Genomic DNA, 17,084 nt, shown 5'->3' with positions numbered 1-17,084 from the left:
TTTACCTTGATGCCAGCCAATTGTGCACGAGCTGATCACACACCCTACAGTCCCCTCCCACACACTGCCTTTAAAAGCCCTTCCCTGAAAGCCATTGGGGAGTTCGGGTCTTCTGAGCATAAGCTGCCTGTTCTCCTGGCTTGGCACCCTGCAACAAACACTGTACTTTCCTTCACCACAATCTGGTGTCAATAGATTGTCTTAAATGAGCACAGGCAAGTGGACCCAAGTTTGGTTTGCTAACAATTGCTGGGGGAGTGGAGACAGTGAGTGTAGACCACTCTTTCAGAAACTTAGCTTGTTGTGAGGGTAAGAAGCTGTTTAGGGCTGTAAGAAAAAAAATTATTAAGTTGGGAGAGATTTAAGTATGTTTCATTGTTACATGGAAGGAACAGAAAGAAAAGACAGTGGAAGGTGTTGAAAATATAGGAGAGAAAGCAGTGAATCCATCAAGCCACAGCACTTGGAGAGCAGACGTGGAAGAAATGTGGAGCAGAGGCAAAGCGGGATGGTCAACCTCCCATACAAGGAGTGAAGTATTTTCCACTGTGGTCGGAGAGAAAGATGGAGGGTAATAGATGGAAAACCCCATAGAGAAGTTTTGAAATAATCACTTGGGATGATTTCTTATTCTGGAGAGAAAGCAGGGTGGGAAAACTCAGAGGAGTGGTACAGAGTACAGAAGGCTCAGCTGAGCCCAGAGATTTTGTGCTTGTAGGGCTTCCAATTTACAGAAGAGTATGGTTTTTCTCCAGCACTGCTTGTTAATTCAGAGTGGGTATAAAGAAGGGAGGAAAATGGATTGATTCAGGACTGGGATTTTGCCAGGATGGAGCATGGACAATGAAAAGAATAGTGATATGGAAGAATTTCACATCACAATGTTTGAAACAAAAGCACATAGAGACCACATGAAGAATCAAAGGCAGATGGCATTACTAGGAAGGAAGATAGTATTGACATCCAGGGCCCAGAAATCCCAGTAAAGTAGAAGAAAATGTGTAAAATGAGGAAATATTCAAGAGAGCTAAGACAGGACCTTGGGAATGAGAATGTGATGCTTCTAGTGTTTGACTTGAGAGTCATAGTTTCCAGAGGAAGGTATAGACCACCTGGGGGTGACCAGTCACCTGGATGGCTAATGTAGAGTGGATGCAGATGATTGGAAATTAGCAGGTGAATCAGGCATCTGTGAGGCATCAGTGATGGGTGATGAGTCATGCATGTTAAGGCTAAGGTCACCTTTACTGATGACAGTGGGTTGGGGGTAGGGGAAGTTGCTGACCCAGTTCTCATGGTGTCTGATGAATGAGAATGAGTGAGAAGAGTAGCCGGGAGATTGGTAAATGCCGGGGATTACAAGAGGTGAAGGGTAGCACAGGCAGATGCTGTTTATCTTCAGGGATAGAAGGAAAAATTCTTCCTTCTATCCCAACTGAAGGAAGGTTCCCAACTGATCCTGATGTACACGGAGCCTGGGAGAAGGAACAGCTGCCACCATAGAGGACTGCAGGGGAAGCTTGTCCCTAGAGTACATCACTAAGACCACAACATCAATTATAGCAGAATGAGGACATTGAAGATAGTAGGGAGATTTAAGGGAAGATAGTAGGGAGATTTAAGGAACAGGACTTCCATCTAGCAATTTGGGAAGGAGAGGAACACAAGACATGGGACAAGACATGGGAATGGGAGAACCTGAAGGCTAGATGACTGCAGGTCAGGGGTAGTAGGGATGGAGGGGTAGTGACATCAGCTTGTGCCCAAAGTACCCATGAGCTGGGGAAGGGAGTGCTTGAGAACCAGTCAGCAGCAGTGGGATTCTTTGCTTCATTGGATCGTCACTAAGTGTTGGAAGAACTTACTGGATCAGACTCCATCATTTCCGGAGGCATCCAGCCTGTGGAGCACAGTGCCCATGGGTCCTATTCTTGTGGGGCTTCCTTAGACCAGCCAGGGGCTCCACCCCCATGGTGGGCCTGGTTTGTCACGGTATCACCAAACTCCCACAACTGCTGCTTCAGGGAAGCTGCTGCTTCCCTACTGTTAATCCAGGTCTCTACCAGGAAACTCGTTCCACATCAGATAATGGAGAAATGATTTTTTTTTCTTAAATTAGGATTTGACAGAGTAATTGTAAAATTGGTATTTTCTTTGAGCTTATAAAATGACCTTAGAGTGAAACTTTCTCAGTAGAGATTTTTATAAGATGTAGCATATTAAACTGTATTTAAACATGTTGAATGAATATAAATTATCACCAGTAAAAAGGGGGAAAAAAGGACAATTGTTTTATTTCTGAAAGATTTCAATGACTTTCACACAGCCAGACCTCATGACCTCATCAGCTCTGATGGTTGATGCTTGTGCTGCAGCTTTGTGCCTCCTATGATAGGGCACCTCAGCTCTCAGGAGAGGGAAAGAACAATGGGTGGGACATGTATTCCAAGCCCCAAGTGTTGAGATTCTTTAAAAAAAGAAGTTTTTAAAATTACTACTGTTTTGCAAAACAGTGCAGATTTTCTAAGGCCATAGACCCTAATTTGTTGAATTCCTTGTTCTTAAACTAGAGTCTGGTGCCTGATAGTCCTGGAAAAGTGTTTGATAAACTGAACTAAAGCCAATTTTCAAGTGGTCAAATTTGAATTCACCACAAGAAAGTCATTAGACTAATTCCTGGGAAAAGGGTAAGTAAGACCAATATGGTAGACAGAATAACCCATCTGCTGATGGTGACGGCTGAGGGAGAAAGGCCCTTCCACTCTTCTGCCACATCCCACCCAAGAAGGCATCCTGGGATAGCAAAAGGGGGTCTGAGTCCAATGATTTTATTTATCTAAGGCAGTGATTTTCCTCCCTGTGTTCTATCTTGAGATAGACCCATCTTCTACTCCCTCCCTCTGTTCCACTTGTTCACATGCTGGGCTCATATCCTGATGTCCCATGCAAAGGACACTGGATGGATGGATGGATAGATGGATGGATGTGTGGATGAAAGAAGAAAGAAAAGGAGAAATTCATCCCTAAAATCCTCTGATCTCAGGCTCAACATCAGTCTACAATATCCAAGAGAACATGCTGGTAGAGTCCCAAGAGGCTGAGCCCCCCCAAACCCCCCAACCCTGTGAAGCTCCCACTAACTCCCTGATGGACTCAGGTTGGAAAGACCAGCACTCTTCCGTCCAGAAAGGTCCAGACCAAGAAGGAAGAAGCTCTTCTCCCTTCCACATCCACAGTGTAGATGCAAAGAACACAGATTTGTTTGCCAAATATCAGAGCCTGCAGCAGAATCCCACATTGTAGCCACCTCATAGCTATCACCCTTCCTATCTCCCCTTTTTCCTGGAGGCCATAAATATTAGGTGTAAGACCCACCAAATGTGCTGAACGAAGAATAAAGTCCCAGATCCCATGACTCTTCTCGGTGGTCCCGGCTGACGCTACAAAGGCATTTAACAAAGACTCACACCCTTTCTCAGGTGTCTGATCCACACTGGACCATGAGTCAAGTTAGAATAGTGGGGGATAGTGAGGTCCCAGAACCGATTTCTCTTCCTCCTGCTCTGTCTGCTCACCTCCCCTTCCTCCCGTTTCCTCTCTCCCCCTAACCCCTCACTCAGAGAGAAAGCACTTCTGGTCTGACCCTGTTGGAATCTCTAATACTCCCCCCCACAGCCCCCACCTTCCCTAACACCTCCTCCACCCCCTTCCATCAGCCAGAACTTGCGCTGATGACACTTGGAGTTCCACCTTCCCTGGCACACTGGATGAGGGAATGACTGGAAACCTGACAGTCTATCACTACCAGGGAGTGACAATATGAAAAAAAAAAAAAAAGATTCCAGCTATGAGTGTAAGTTTAAAAATGTAACTAAAAGCCTTCATCAAAGTTTAAAGAGCTTCTTGCGCTTTTAGCATTTGCTTATTCTGATTTATTGACAATGACACACTTAGGAACCGTCGTCTCTGCTGAGGCAGTGAAGTAATGGGCTTTAGGGAGAGAGAGAAGAAGAGAGAGAGGGGGAAAAAAAGAAAAAAAAAAAGAGAAGGTGCAGCTCACAGAAGAGAGACCGCTGATTACAGCCCACTAATTTGTTATGCACTCCGGCAAATCAGCGGTGATTCATATGACAAATAAGGAGAAAAAATTAACAGCTGTCATGTTGTGATGTGTTAATTTCCTGACAGTCTCTGCACTGAAGCCAATTACTGATTTAAGGGCAGGGAGAGAGAGCCCTGTTCAAGCTTCTAATTAGGCTTCTTCAAGACTAAAAGGATAAAAGCAAAAATAAGAGCGAGAGAATGAGGCAGGTAGCTGGGCTCCACGAGGCTCACATGCTTTTAAAGCCCCAGTTAAATAGCTTTAAGCTTAAGTGTGTTTAAGATAAGAATTTAGAAACATTTATTCACTTTTATCCCTGACCTGGTGGTTTAGGCTTTTGTGGAGTGATTGGGAGTCGAGTGAGGCCCAGGGCTCTTGTTGGCCTCTTTCTGCACGGGTCCAACTTCTCAGATGTAATCTACTAATAATACCTTTGTTTAGTCGTGTCAACAACCATTCATCACCGTGGTAGACAAAGGGCGGTGGGTGCTCTACAAGCATCCTGCTCGGGGATCCTACAGGAGGCATGTGGTCTCTGGCTGTGCCTCCATTTCTCTAAATGTTCCTATTGGCATTGGTCCCAAAAGAGAGGGCCTAGGGTGCGGGTTACTGGGGTCTGAGTACTTGGAAGTCAAGGTGACCTCCACACAGACCCAGGCAAGGGAGGATTCAGGCGTTATTGGCTTGACTTTGGCTCCTTCCAATCTACTGTCTGGTCTGGCTACCTCATTTGGCGTCTCCATTGATCCAGTTATCCGGAATATGAGCAGATCTACTCCAGGCACCTGAGGAGCCTCTCATGGGAAGAGTGAGGGGTTACTGGTGGTGGAAGACTTATCCTTGGGCGTTCTAGGCAGCCGGGGCTTCAGCAAAGCTATCCATAGCAGAAACTCCTCTTTGTCTCCGTCATTATGACCCATCAGAAAAATGGGACTTCAGAGGACCATGGGTCTCTCAGTATGATCAGCTACGTGGGTGACTCTCTTTTTATATTGCTTTCCAAGAAAAGCAATTCCTTTCCCATCTGTGCCCTTCGCTTTTTCCTAGGGCTTGTTTAAAGGCTCTTCGTAAAATTTAGGTTTGAGTACACAGAAACGAGCAACCTCTTGGATTGATGTCGTGGTCGCTCTAGGGACTCTCCCCTGTGGATTTCCTGGAAGGGCTTCCTCCCCAGACAGGCAGAAGTCATACCTCCCAATGTTCATGGTTTATTTCCTTGTAGATGGGAGAAATCTATGAGGATTCTTTCATTGCCTGTGACACAAAGAAAGAAAAAGGAAGGAAGGAAGGAGGGAAGGAAGGATGGAAGGAAGGGAGGGAGGAAAGAAAGGAGGGAAGGAAGGAGGGAGGGAGGGAAGGAGGGAGGGAGGGAAGGAGAGAAAGAAGGAAGAGAGAAAAAGCCCACCCTAAGTGACTAAAGTGACTAGGGAACTTCTTGGCTCAAAAACTGAAGAATCCATAAAGCTCTTGTTCGGGAGTGGCTGGACACAGAGCCTCAGATAGTGACCACAGAGCTTGGACTACAGGCTGCCTTAGCCTCTTGGTCCAACTTCCTTTGTGTGGGTCCCATTTTCAGATGGACGCTCCCTCTGGTGATGAACAAGAAAAGGCACCTTTATGTCCAAGTTTCATCGAAAAGGGAGAACCAGGCCTTTCTCCATTATTTACCCCAAACATCCTGAGTTTCCTGATGGACAAGATGAGTTTGTTGAGGGAACAGGTCGGTTTGCATGGGATCTATACCTAACCGACCAGCTTAGGCATGGATCCCATGCCCATCACAGAGCTGAGGGGAGAGTGCTCTCAGACACAGGAGTGAGAGAAGACAGATTTCCAAAGAAAATCAGGGAACGAGCCCCAGAGAAGGAGGAGTGGATGCTAGAGAGGCAAGCCACAAATGTGCCCTGGAGTGGACAAGTGGTCACAAAAGCAGAGCCTTCTCAGAAAGCGTCTGGATCAACCTTGATTGTTTCTGGATTTCCTTGAGCTTTCCAATATTTGAATTTATTTAAAGTGATGTTAACTGATGTTTTAGAGGGATGCAGGCAGGGGAGGAGGGCAGAGCAGGTGTGGGGGCAGAAGCCCATTTGCAGCGACTCTGACTTTCATAGCACTGACTCTGGGATCCAGATACAGAGCAGGGCCTCCTTTATTGCAGGGCTTTCTTTCCATCGAGATTTATCACATATCTGGGAGTAAAGCAGGTCTCTACCCTGGAGGCGCTGCCATGGCCCCTGGTGATACAGCCCTGCTCAGGGACCTGTGTAGCCCCAGCTGAGGTCATGCCAGCTCTGCGCCCCAGAGAATTGCTGCCTCCTGCTGCCCGAGCATCTGGGTCCAGGGTAAACGCATCATTACTACAATTAAAGAATCACTCATGCATTGACCGGTGAGGGGAAAACAGGTCCCTAGAGCCCCAGCCTCCTCCCGGATGGCTTCCTCCTTTCAGGCAGGTGCTCTGATTAAAAGGCTTCAATGGTTTATTTCATTAGGAGTCACTGTAGGTATTGCCCGAGACAACAAGAATCCTTTGACATTGATTTTGTTGGTCACTGCAACCCTAAACTTGAAGGGATGGCTAAAAGGTAATTCACTCTCTAAGCTGTGCTCAATCCTGGCCCATTATCAGTTGAGTTGAAATATGTCAGCAGAGTAAGATACTGAGTGTATTATCTTTTTCAGGAGGGTTCGCTGAGTGAAGAACACACATGCATTTACCTACCTGAGTGCTGTCCAGCAGACTTATGATTTATTGATTCACGGAGCAACCTTCATCTACATCAAGATGTTCTCCAAGAGAGTGCCACACCCTAGGGGAGGACTGAGCTGGCCTCGGGGAGAAGAGGGCACCTCCAGGGTGGGTGGTCTCATCTCCTACGTGGGAGACCTTGGCAGCAGAATAGGGTTTGTTGTCTGAGAAGCAGACCATGAACTGGGCTGAGTTCCCCGGGGTGCTGCAAGAAGCAGCCAACCAGCTGCAGTCTGAGAGGACCTCAGGATCATTCCAACTGAGGACTGGGGGAGACAGACCTGGGGTTGAAACAGAAAAGGCATGAGAAGCCTAGGAGGATGGCAGAGATGCTTGACCAAAATACCATGGGAATGCTGGCTTTGAGAAAAGCCATAGTGCCTTATCGGCCTGAAAAATCTGGCACTGGGATGGGTAAGAATGAGGAAGAGGATGAGATATGAGATTCCAGGATGTGTGGTTTGGCCCCTGGATAAACCAGAACATTTGCTCAGCGCTCCATCCCACTGACTGTGGTGGGACACACTGCCTCCCTCTTGTGGTTCCAAAATTCTCCTAGTGTCTCTTCGAGGACTTTGAGAGACACCTTCTGTTTCCTGGACCCCTGCCTTCCTCCTGTCCTCCACCCGCATCCATGCTTCTCCACATGTTCTTCCTTCTACCTTTGTCATCCCTCCTCCTCGCTTCCTTACTACTTCGTCTCTCTTGCGCCATGACTGGTCCTGATTATTTCATTTCTTTTTTTTTTTTTGCCGTACACGGGCCTCTCACTGTTGTGGCCTCTCCCATCGCGTAGCACAGGCTCCGGACGCGCAGGCTCAGCGGCCATGGCTCACGGGCCCAGCCGCTCCGCGGCACGCGGGATCCTCCCGGACTGGGGTACGAACCCGCGTCCCCTGCTTCGGCAGGCAGACTCTCAACCACTGTGCCACCAGAGAAGCCCCTGATTATTTCATTTCTGGTGGATGTTTAATTACCACTCAAGGGCTGTAGGGTGTTTGAGGAATGGTGGTGAGGGAAGCCCCCAAAGGAAACAGACAAAACCTAGGCTAACAGTATATCCAAATGGGCAAGTTGGATGTCAGGTTTAGAGTCTGCCCACCCCAAAGCCTGGTCCCTTCCCTTGTCCTCATCTTTTCCGTTCACAACCACTCCTGGCCAATGGAGAAGATGCTTCCATCACGGTGGCTTTGGTGGCAATTTGGGGACCCCCAAAAAAGCCCATGCGTGAAGCCCACATTCTTCTCATCTGGCTTCCTCTTTTCCATCCAAAGAATTTCCAGGTACGTTTTCTTTTATCTCCCCTCCATAGGTACCTGTAGACGTTTCCTAGCACTTTGATTTGGCTGTTGTGTTTAGGAGGTGTAATTTTCTGATGTTCACATGGGCTTATCAGCTCCCTTTCTCCCTGCACTGCCGAGGCGAGTGTTATCAGCACAGCTCTGGAAGCAGCCTCAGATGAGAGGAGCTGTGTTGCCACAAAGCTTTCACATGATGGAGTGGCCGGTGCTGAAAGACACATCAAGATAGGAGGAATCCTGTGAATGTTTTCTGTAAGATTAAACAGCAGGAACAGGTCAGACCAGGGACCCACAAGCTAAACATGTAGGGCTAGGAGAAATAGAAACGTGTGATGTCCTTAGTGATGAAGGTGTCAGAGCCCTGTCATTGTATGGCAGTCCTTGGAAAGGATCTTCTCATTTTAGAGATGAGTAAACTGAGCTTCCCTGGATTTCTGCCAGGCTCTGCACCTGTCTGTGTTCTTGAAGGGATATCGCCAGGGGCTTGCAGGTGACCTGAAGGCTTTAACTTTTCTTCTCAAGAAGTGCCACCGTAGGCGGGCATGTGGGGAGCAGCTGGCAGAGCGGGAGCGTCTGAGCGGGTGTTCAGGCTTATCACCCCCCAAGCCCTCTCGGATGCAGAGAAGACCAGGTCCTGCCCCAGCCTTGAGGGACACTCCTGAGCCCCACTTGGGTCCATTTCAAATTCTGGCGACACTCTACTGCCAGGAAGAGTTTAGGAAGGAAGGGCAGGGACTGGGGACTCTCGCATCTGGTCCCATTTCAGTTTGTTTAGGCTGGGGCTGGGTAAACAAAAAGGGAATACTCCCAAGCTCTCAGGGAGGGCGCTCTCTGACCTGGCGCACAGAGACTGTGTGGGCCCCACAGAGATGGCCTACAGAAAATCTGGGAAGTCCATAAAATTGTATGTCAAATGTTATTGGTATGAGAAATGTACACTCCCCCAGGAAGGGGGGCATAGATTTCATCAAATTCTAAAAAGGAACTGTGAGCCCCAAAAGGTTAGCTGTTTTCTTGTACTGCTTCTGAGCTAGAATCTGAAGTCAGACAGACCCGGCTGGAACCCCGGCCTTGCACGGACTGGCTGTACAACCACGGGCACGTTCTCCGTCCTATGTGAACCGCAGGGTCAGAAAAACTGGAAGAGAGATCATAACACTACTACCTCAAGGAACAGTTTTGGGGTCGAACAACGCATTGCCCGTGAGACTATTAGCCAAGTGCCGGGTACGCAGCGGTCTTCAATGAAAATGAGAGTGTGGCAGTGGTAGGGGTGGGGTGGGAAGGGGCAGGGCTGTAGCCTGAACTTGACCTCAACTTGAAACCCCTTATCTCAGAACCATTCGCCTAGCTGTAAAATGGGTACAGTGGACCCAGCCTGCCTGCTTTACTGGGCTGCTGAGAAGGTGACAAGAGACAGTGTGTGGAAATGGGCTTCGGTGAATGTAAGGCCAGAGTGGTGACACAGGTGGCCTTCACAGCCAGGGCTCACTGAGGGGTGGGTGTGGATGTGGTTCCCGGGTCCAGCTTCCAGCACAGGGGTGGGGCTGACCTCCACTAGCGCCAGCTCCGCCCTGATCTCCAGGTGGCTTCCCCCTGCTTCCCCATCTCCAGACCTTCACCTTTGATAAAAGCTCAAGGGTAGCTGGGGGAGGGGAGACTGCATTTAATTTAATAGGGAAAATAATTCACATGCTTATAATGAAATGCGACAAGCAGAACATAACAAGTAAATACACTACAAACTACGTTGCAAGCCTCTAAGGTAACAGAAAATAACTAGTTTTAGTTGCTTTTTTATCTATTATGAAGAATGTCAAGCATCTGACAACAGATTATTTAATAAAAAATACTATAATTTGTGTTTAAGCGATAGCAATAGATATTACATTTATTTTAGTTCTATCCAAGTAGACAGGTTTGGGATTTCTTAAAGGAATTAGGAAATACAAAGTGAGAGGTTTAATGGGCCTGGGAAGAGTGGGCCAAGGGCTGGGTTTCCCTGGGGCTTGCGTGTGCAGACCCCACCGGCTAGGAGCACGCAGTGTGCCCAGCCTGTGCCAACCTGTGTGGGAAACCGAGGGAAATATGAACACATTCCAGGAAAAATATCAGGCACTGGCTGGGGGCTGTGCTGGACACCTTCACACCTCGTCCCTGCAGGCCCCCAAAGGCCTCAGTGCCCCTAGGGAGAGAGACCCAGGACACGTCAGAGAACAGCTGAAACACTAGAACAAGCCTCATTAATGAGCCCCAGCAGAGATGCACAGGTGGCCGGAGCTTCATCCTTGGTGACAGTGAAAAATTGGAAACAATGTACGTGCCCATCCAAAGGGGAGTAGGGAGACAAGATGGTACGTCCCTCACAGAATGCCTCTTGCATGGCCAAGTGGATTCCCAGCCGTGGGTGCTGGGACCTCACAAATGCCACGATGATGGAATAAAAGCAGATTTATACTTGCGTGTAACCACACAGTATATAAAAGTTAAGAATGTGTGTACATGTATGTGTGTGCACAGGTGTGTGTGCATGCGTGCTCTGTGTGCTCTGGGTTGCGTGCGTGTGTGTGCACACGTACAAACGTGGATCAGGGGGACGTACAGCAAAGACGCTGCCTCAGGAGAGAGAGAAATGGCATGGAGTTGGGGTGGTGCCAGGACCTGAAATGTATCATGCAGGTGCCCCCCCCAAGGACAGAGCTCCAGATTGCTGTTAGTTTTGATCTCTGCACCCAATATGGCCAATGTTAATATCTGCTGATTCTGGATGTTGAGGAATCAGGTCTCTGGCTATTCTCTGTATTTTTTATGTTTCCCCAAAAGAATGAAAAATGAAGGGCAAGCAAGAAGTGTACTCATGTAGCAGCGTCATTGGGAGACCTCACGGGCATGGGGAAGGTGTGGGTTGGTGACATAGCCAGTCCAGGGCCCCGGCTGGCCTTGACATTTGCCCAGAAAGGAAGGGTGCATTCAAATATCACCCGGGCCCTTCAGGCTCTGATGTGTTCCCTGTGTCAATCAGCTGAGAAGTCCTGTCGGAGCTTAGGAAGGAGGAGGCCAAAGAGGGCTAACTGAGGGGCTGGTGAGCCAGCCTGAGCTGGACTGGAAGGCCAAGGAAGACTTGGACGAGGAAGAGGAAGGTTGGCATGTGTGACAGTGATGAGTGTGCATTCCTGGAGGAGGGAGCAGCATGAGACTGGGCTCTGGGGAGAGGCCTGCATGGCCAGTGGCCTATGCGGGAAGGTCAGCGGTGGGTCATCAGGGCAGCAAGATGAGGCATGACTCGGGTCACTCTCTCCATGTGGCCGACTGGCCAGGATGAGTCTTAGGCACCTCTGAGAGCTTCTGCCCATCTCCTTTCCAGCACCGCCACAATGGGATGGCAACCCCTCACCAGACTTCAAGAGGTTTCCCCCAAGTTTCAAGAGGAAACCGTAATCCCTTCTTTAAATGAAACCTCTTAGTTTTCAGCTGTTTGCTCAACTTCGTTGTTTTTCTAACTGTGTTTGAAACACAGTGCATAGGTCTGGGGGTTGCATCGGGCCTCCAGAGATGGGCAAGGAGACTTAGATTTGGACAGCCTTCCATCTGAGCCCTAAGAGAACCCCTAAACGACTCCATCCTTTCTGCCCTGAGCAACTAGCTGGCCTGGCAGCTGAGCCACTTTCCAGCCACCAGAGGTGCAAGTGCACCAGAGGGGCAGGTCCTTCAAACTCTCTGAGTCTCAGTTTCCTTAGGAGTTGAATGGGTGTCCCTAGCCCCCACTCCTGGGCAGTTGGGAAGGTTAAACAATATCACATAAGTATGGGAAAGCATTCAGGAAGCTACGAAGTGCTGTGCACACACAAAACATAGTGCTACCATCCACGTCGGACCTTGTGAGTTTTTACAAGCAAAAGGTCAGTGTTGAATCCATTCAGCATCCTCGTGTTTTAACTCCAAACAGACAAATGTTCCTAAGAATTTCTCTCACGTGGCTCAATTCAGGCCATGGACTCTTCATCAGACATGACCCTCATGCAGATGGGAGCCGCACCTCCCGTCCTACCCCAGGGCTGTCGCCAGGCAGCTGCACTGAGAGAGAAGCTGGTCACCCTTTTCTGTACCGCAGGACTCATTTCCACTAGACCTACTCTGCCTACAGCGGCTCTGCCTACAGCGGCTCTCACCTGGCAGACATTGCATGGCAGAAGGAGACTGAAAGTGTGAGGGAACTGGAAGTGATGCTGTCAGAGACACATGCAGAGGACCTCTGGGGAGAAAACAGCCACTGTCCTCAGGTGCCTGAAGAGCATATTGGGGGGGAAGGGGGACGACACTTGAGTGGTCCACATCAGAGTTTTGCAATGTGAAACGGACAGCTTTGCAGGTGAAGAGCTTCTGCTCATGGGAGGTGTTCACGCCAAGGCTAGTGGCTCTTGGAGGAGCATGAGTTTCCATCCGGGGTGAGATCTTACTACGTGCCTTGTGTAAGGCTTCCCCCAGACCAGTCACCTAGGACGCTCCAGCAAGCAAGCATCACAGGCAGCCCTGTGTATCAAGAGGTGGGGCCCCCTCTGAAACCCAAACAAGCAGCAGCATCCTCTTTGGGCTGGTGGACTCTCTGCAGCTGCAGTCCCAGAACAGGACAGTCACAAATGCGGGCGTGGCTGATTCCGCAGCTCCCGTCCCGTGGTCTGCCCAGGTAGAGCCCGTGGCACAGCCAGAGCGATTAATAACCTTGGCACCTGGATGAGAGGCCCTGGCGGGCTTCCCCTAGTCTCCATTTGCCTTCCCAGTGTCTGCGATTAAATTAATCCCCTAATACATAATTAACTCAAAGTCGAAAGGTGAAGTCAAACTTAACCAATTTACTGTTCTGGAGCTGGTGTAGTTCAGATCATGTGATTTTAATTCTTTCCGTATGACCAGGTGATGGGGAAGGCGGTAGGGGGAGAGGAAAATGCACAGATTAATTTCATTCCTTAACCTCCCTAATGCGCCTGCTTGCTCGCATCGTGTTGCAGACAGCAGATCATCACATGATTTATGGGACTGACCGCTGCTTGCATCTCTCAGGCTAATGACACACACACTAGAGTCATTGATTTGTATGAGTAGCCCCCACTCTTCATTTATCACAATTTAATGTAAGAGTTTGCAATGCAGAGAAAAAATCCACATGGGAAACATGGGCCCATAGGCCCAGTGCCGCCATCCAGTTATGAATCATTTGCTGCCTTTTAATATATAGACTATTCCATTCTGGAAAATGCCCCCATAAGGTCATATTCTTCTCCTGAACATCCCGACAATTAAAGTCCCCGAGAAGCGGTTTTAAGATGCATGACCTACCGGCACCTTTGTTAGCGCTCTCTCTCCTGTAATGCACGCTATCGATTGCTCCTGAACTCTCCGGAACCCTTCCTAAGCCATAACCCACGAAAGTTTCCGAGGGCAGCGCTGTACAACCCAAGTGTAGGATGCCTGGAGCTCCTGCCACAGGCCAGCCAGGCCCCGTGTGGACATGAGTCATGGCCCCTTCCCGCACAAACACTGTGGGCAAGCTCCAAAGGCCTCCTGTCCCCGAGGGCCAGACCGAGATACCAAAATTAATGGCATTTCAAAGGAGAGCATTTAATTTCTGATTATAAAAAGTAGTCATGAGTTAGTAACTTGGAAGATTCAGAAAAAGAACAAAAGTTCTGATGAACAACAAGAGTAAGGAATTCTTGCATTTCTCAAGGCAGAGAATTTCTCTCGCCCACCTGGGAGAACTGTCAGGACATACAAAGCCTCAGGACAGCCCCGCACGTCTTCCTGGAGGGACACATTGATTCCATGTTTTAGGAAGAAAAACAAAAATTTACTTAAAACACACGGACATATTATATAGCAAAACGGAAAATGCACAGATTTTTCAAAATCAAATAGCAGCCTTTGGATAGATGTGCTGATGCTAGAAACTTGACTGTGTCCCGAAGCTGCTAGATTGTGAAGGGGTAGTGGGTGTTTCTGGAAGAAAGTTGGGGAAGCATGGTTGGTGTGAGCCAGGATCACAGACACAGATGCCTCTTGGCGAAGCAGGCCATTTAGGGGCTGGAGGAGGTGGGACCTGGGGACCCGGGTCTGGAGGACAGCACTGCTCAGTTCCCTTGGGAGAATGACAGGTCCAGTATGGCCCCATCTCTTAACTTTTGAACGTAGCATAAGATTTTGATGTAAAAACAAAATGAGAAATCTATATTGTTAAATGACAGAATAATGGAAAGAACATGGCTCAAACAGAATGCCAGAGCCAGGCACTGGCTGTGGCCTGTGGTGTAACTGCCTACCCTGCACACCTGAATTACATGGGCTCCCGCTACCCAGCCCCCCTCCCTGGGGAAGGAACTTATAGCGCTTTGGAAAGCACTATACTCCCTGAGCAGCAGTAAGAGGAGTGGATCTTTTGTGGATTTCAGCATGGACAGGAGGTCAGTTTCAATTCCAAGGCCAAAACCCCCCAAATTAGAAATTCTGGGCTTGGAATAAGGAAGAAATAGTTATCTATTCACCATATTAAGAAAAAAAAAAAAACTCTCAAAATCACACTAGGGCTTTTATCAATCCTTGAATGAATTATTGTTTAAAATAATCAGTCTGAAAATGTCATCTTAGTTCCCTTAGCATTTTCCTGCCGGGTTGGTTTGTAGTGAAGTCCACCTATAATGCCTTACTGTTTTCCTGGAAGCATCGCAGCCCCAGATCTTAGAGAAAGAAGACAGAAAAAATAATGAAACTGTGAACTGAACTGTTTTCTTCCGGAAAAGTTCTAGCCCTCTCAGGATTTGGCTATAACGTACAGAAATCTAGACTATGAAATGCAGGGTCTGTGGCTCACCCGTCTTTGTGTCATGCCCTGTGCTCTGTGACATGGTGAATGAAGGGAGGAGCGAATGGCTGAATTACGGCTCAAGAGAAAAGCCAGCAGCCTCCCGATGGGAGTGATGGCAGCGATGGGGAGAGGACACCACTTCCTGGACGCCCCCGAGGGCTCACTCTGGTGGGCAGGGCTGGGTATGGAGTATCAGGGAAGTAGCCCAGGGTGAGGATACCGGTGTCACTGGCTCCAGGCTATCGCTCTTTGATTCTAGTGCCTCATCCGTTACAGGAACCTGCCCTGTCCTCCACTGCCCTATCCTGTCCTGAGGCTGTTGGCTGGTGAGACCACTGATTTGTTTTCTCATTGACTGGTTCATTAATTCATTCAACAACTACATACAGACATCTCCTAGGGGCCAGGCTCTGTGCCAGCACCTGGGAATCTGGGGATGGGCAAGGTCCTTGCCCTCATGAAGCTTATATTCTGGAGTGGGGGCAGGGGACACAGAGTTAAGAATAAAATACATCAAATAATTTCAGATGGAGGGAGAGGAACATGATTCGACTGGGTGGTCAGGGAAGCTCTCTAAAGAGGTGACATGTGAGCTGAGACCTGAGGGGCATGAAGATCTGACTGAGGGCATTCCCAGGAGGATAAACAGTAAGTGCAAAAGTCCTGGGGCAGGAATGAGTCTGACACAACTGGGGAACAACACTCAGTCCCATGTGTCTAGAGATGAGCCTCATCCATTTGAAGGAAAGCTCCAGGCTCCTCTAAACCCCTCTCCACCCAGGGCAGAGCAGACCAGCAAGCTAGGGAGCTAGAGAGGTATCCACATACGCAGCCTTGCTCAGGCTCGCAGTGCAATGCACTAAGGCTAAGGTCTCTCAGAGACACGCCTCCCACAGGGCACCAGGGGACGCTTTGCGCACGTGGGGTTTAAGTTGGCTATTGAAGAGAGAGGAAGAGTCTGCCAGGAAGAACAGAGGATGCGAGCTGCATGTCGAAAGACAGAGGGCTGTCGGGTGTGGCTGGACCATGAACTGGATGCACATGGAGGGGCTGCAGGTGGGAGAAGAGTTCAGGACGAGGTGGTATTCATGAGGCAGAGAAAGGAAAAGTGGGAGGACTCAAGCCAGAGCTGTTGAACTCTGCATGGGAAGAGTTAGGAGCCGTCATCTCCAGTGGTTTTAGGGGCAGCCAGGCAGGGAGCCCCATGGAGCATTTGTTGGACAAAACAGCTGGATAAAAACCTCCTGGGGCTGGACCTTCCACCCTGAGACAGGACAGTCCAACATCTCTAACAGTACAGACAGTTGGCCGGCACCCAGGACACACCCGGTGAGCCCCTGCTCAGGGATCATGGAATCTCACCCTTGCAAACCCCGCCACTGCCTTTGGGACGAAGGCTAGTCTCCAGGCATCTGGATGGGCTACTTGGATTCAAACCAATAGCAACCGCTGCCTTTTCCTTCAGCTGTGGCTACATACCATTGTATCATTTAATCCTCCTACCCACCTTGTAAGGTAAGCAGAGTTGCTGCCGTTTCATGTGAGGAAGCAGCCTCAGAAACGCTCATTGGCCAACTCCAGGTTTCACAGCTAACAGGTGATGGAGCGGGACTGTAGGATTCGTGCCTTTGGTAGTGCACGAGCTGACTTTGGGTGCCCCAAAGACACCATGTTTTATCCTGGGCCCTCCCAAAAGCAGAACCTGGGACCAGGGCTTGTGTGCAGGTGGTTTACCTGGGAAGTGATCCCAGAAAGCAGAGGTAGGGGAATAGGGGAGGTAAAACAGCGAAGGAGGGAAAACCAATCTGATCTGGAGATGTGATGAGGTGCCCCCGACCAGAAGCAAGACTGGAGGTCTTGGCCCAGGTGGGAGCTTTAGATCAACCTGCTTGCAGCCGGAGTGAGGGCAGGCCAGAGAAGTAAGGCTGGGGCTCAAGCTGGCAGATGACACCAAGTTCCCACGGCAGGAACATTCTTTTCTTTAGGATCCTCGTTCAATCCTGGGGCTTCCTGTCACCTAAGACCTGCCTCAGGCTGGAGCCGGGGCAGGGGAGTGAATCTCACCATGATGTATAA

This window comes from Aethalodelphis obliquidens, unplaced genomic scaffold (assembly GCF_003676395.1).
Source record: "Aethalodelphis obliquidens isolate GAN/ISIS:26980383/991018 unplaced genomic scaffold, ASM367639v1 scaffold43, whole genome shotgun sequence".
Classification (NCBI taxonomy): domain Eukaryota; kingdom Metazoa; phylum Chordata; class Mammalia; order Artiodactyla; family Delphinidae; genus Aethalodelphis; species Aethalodelphis obliquidens.
Note: the sequence above shows the minus strand (reverse complement) of the source record.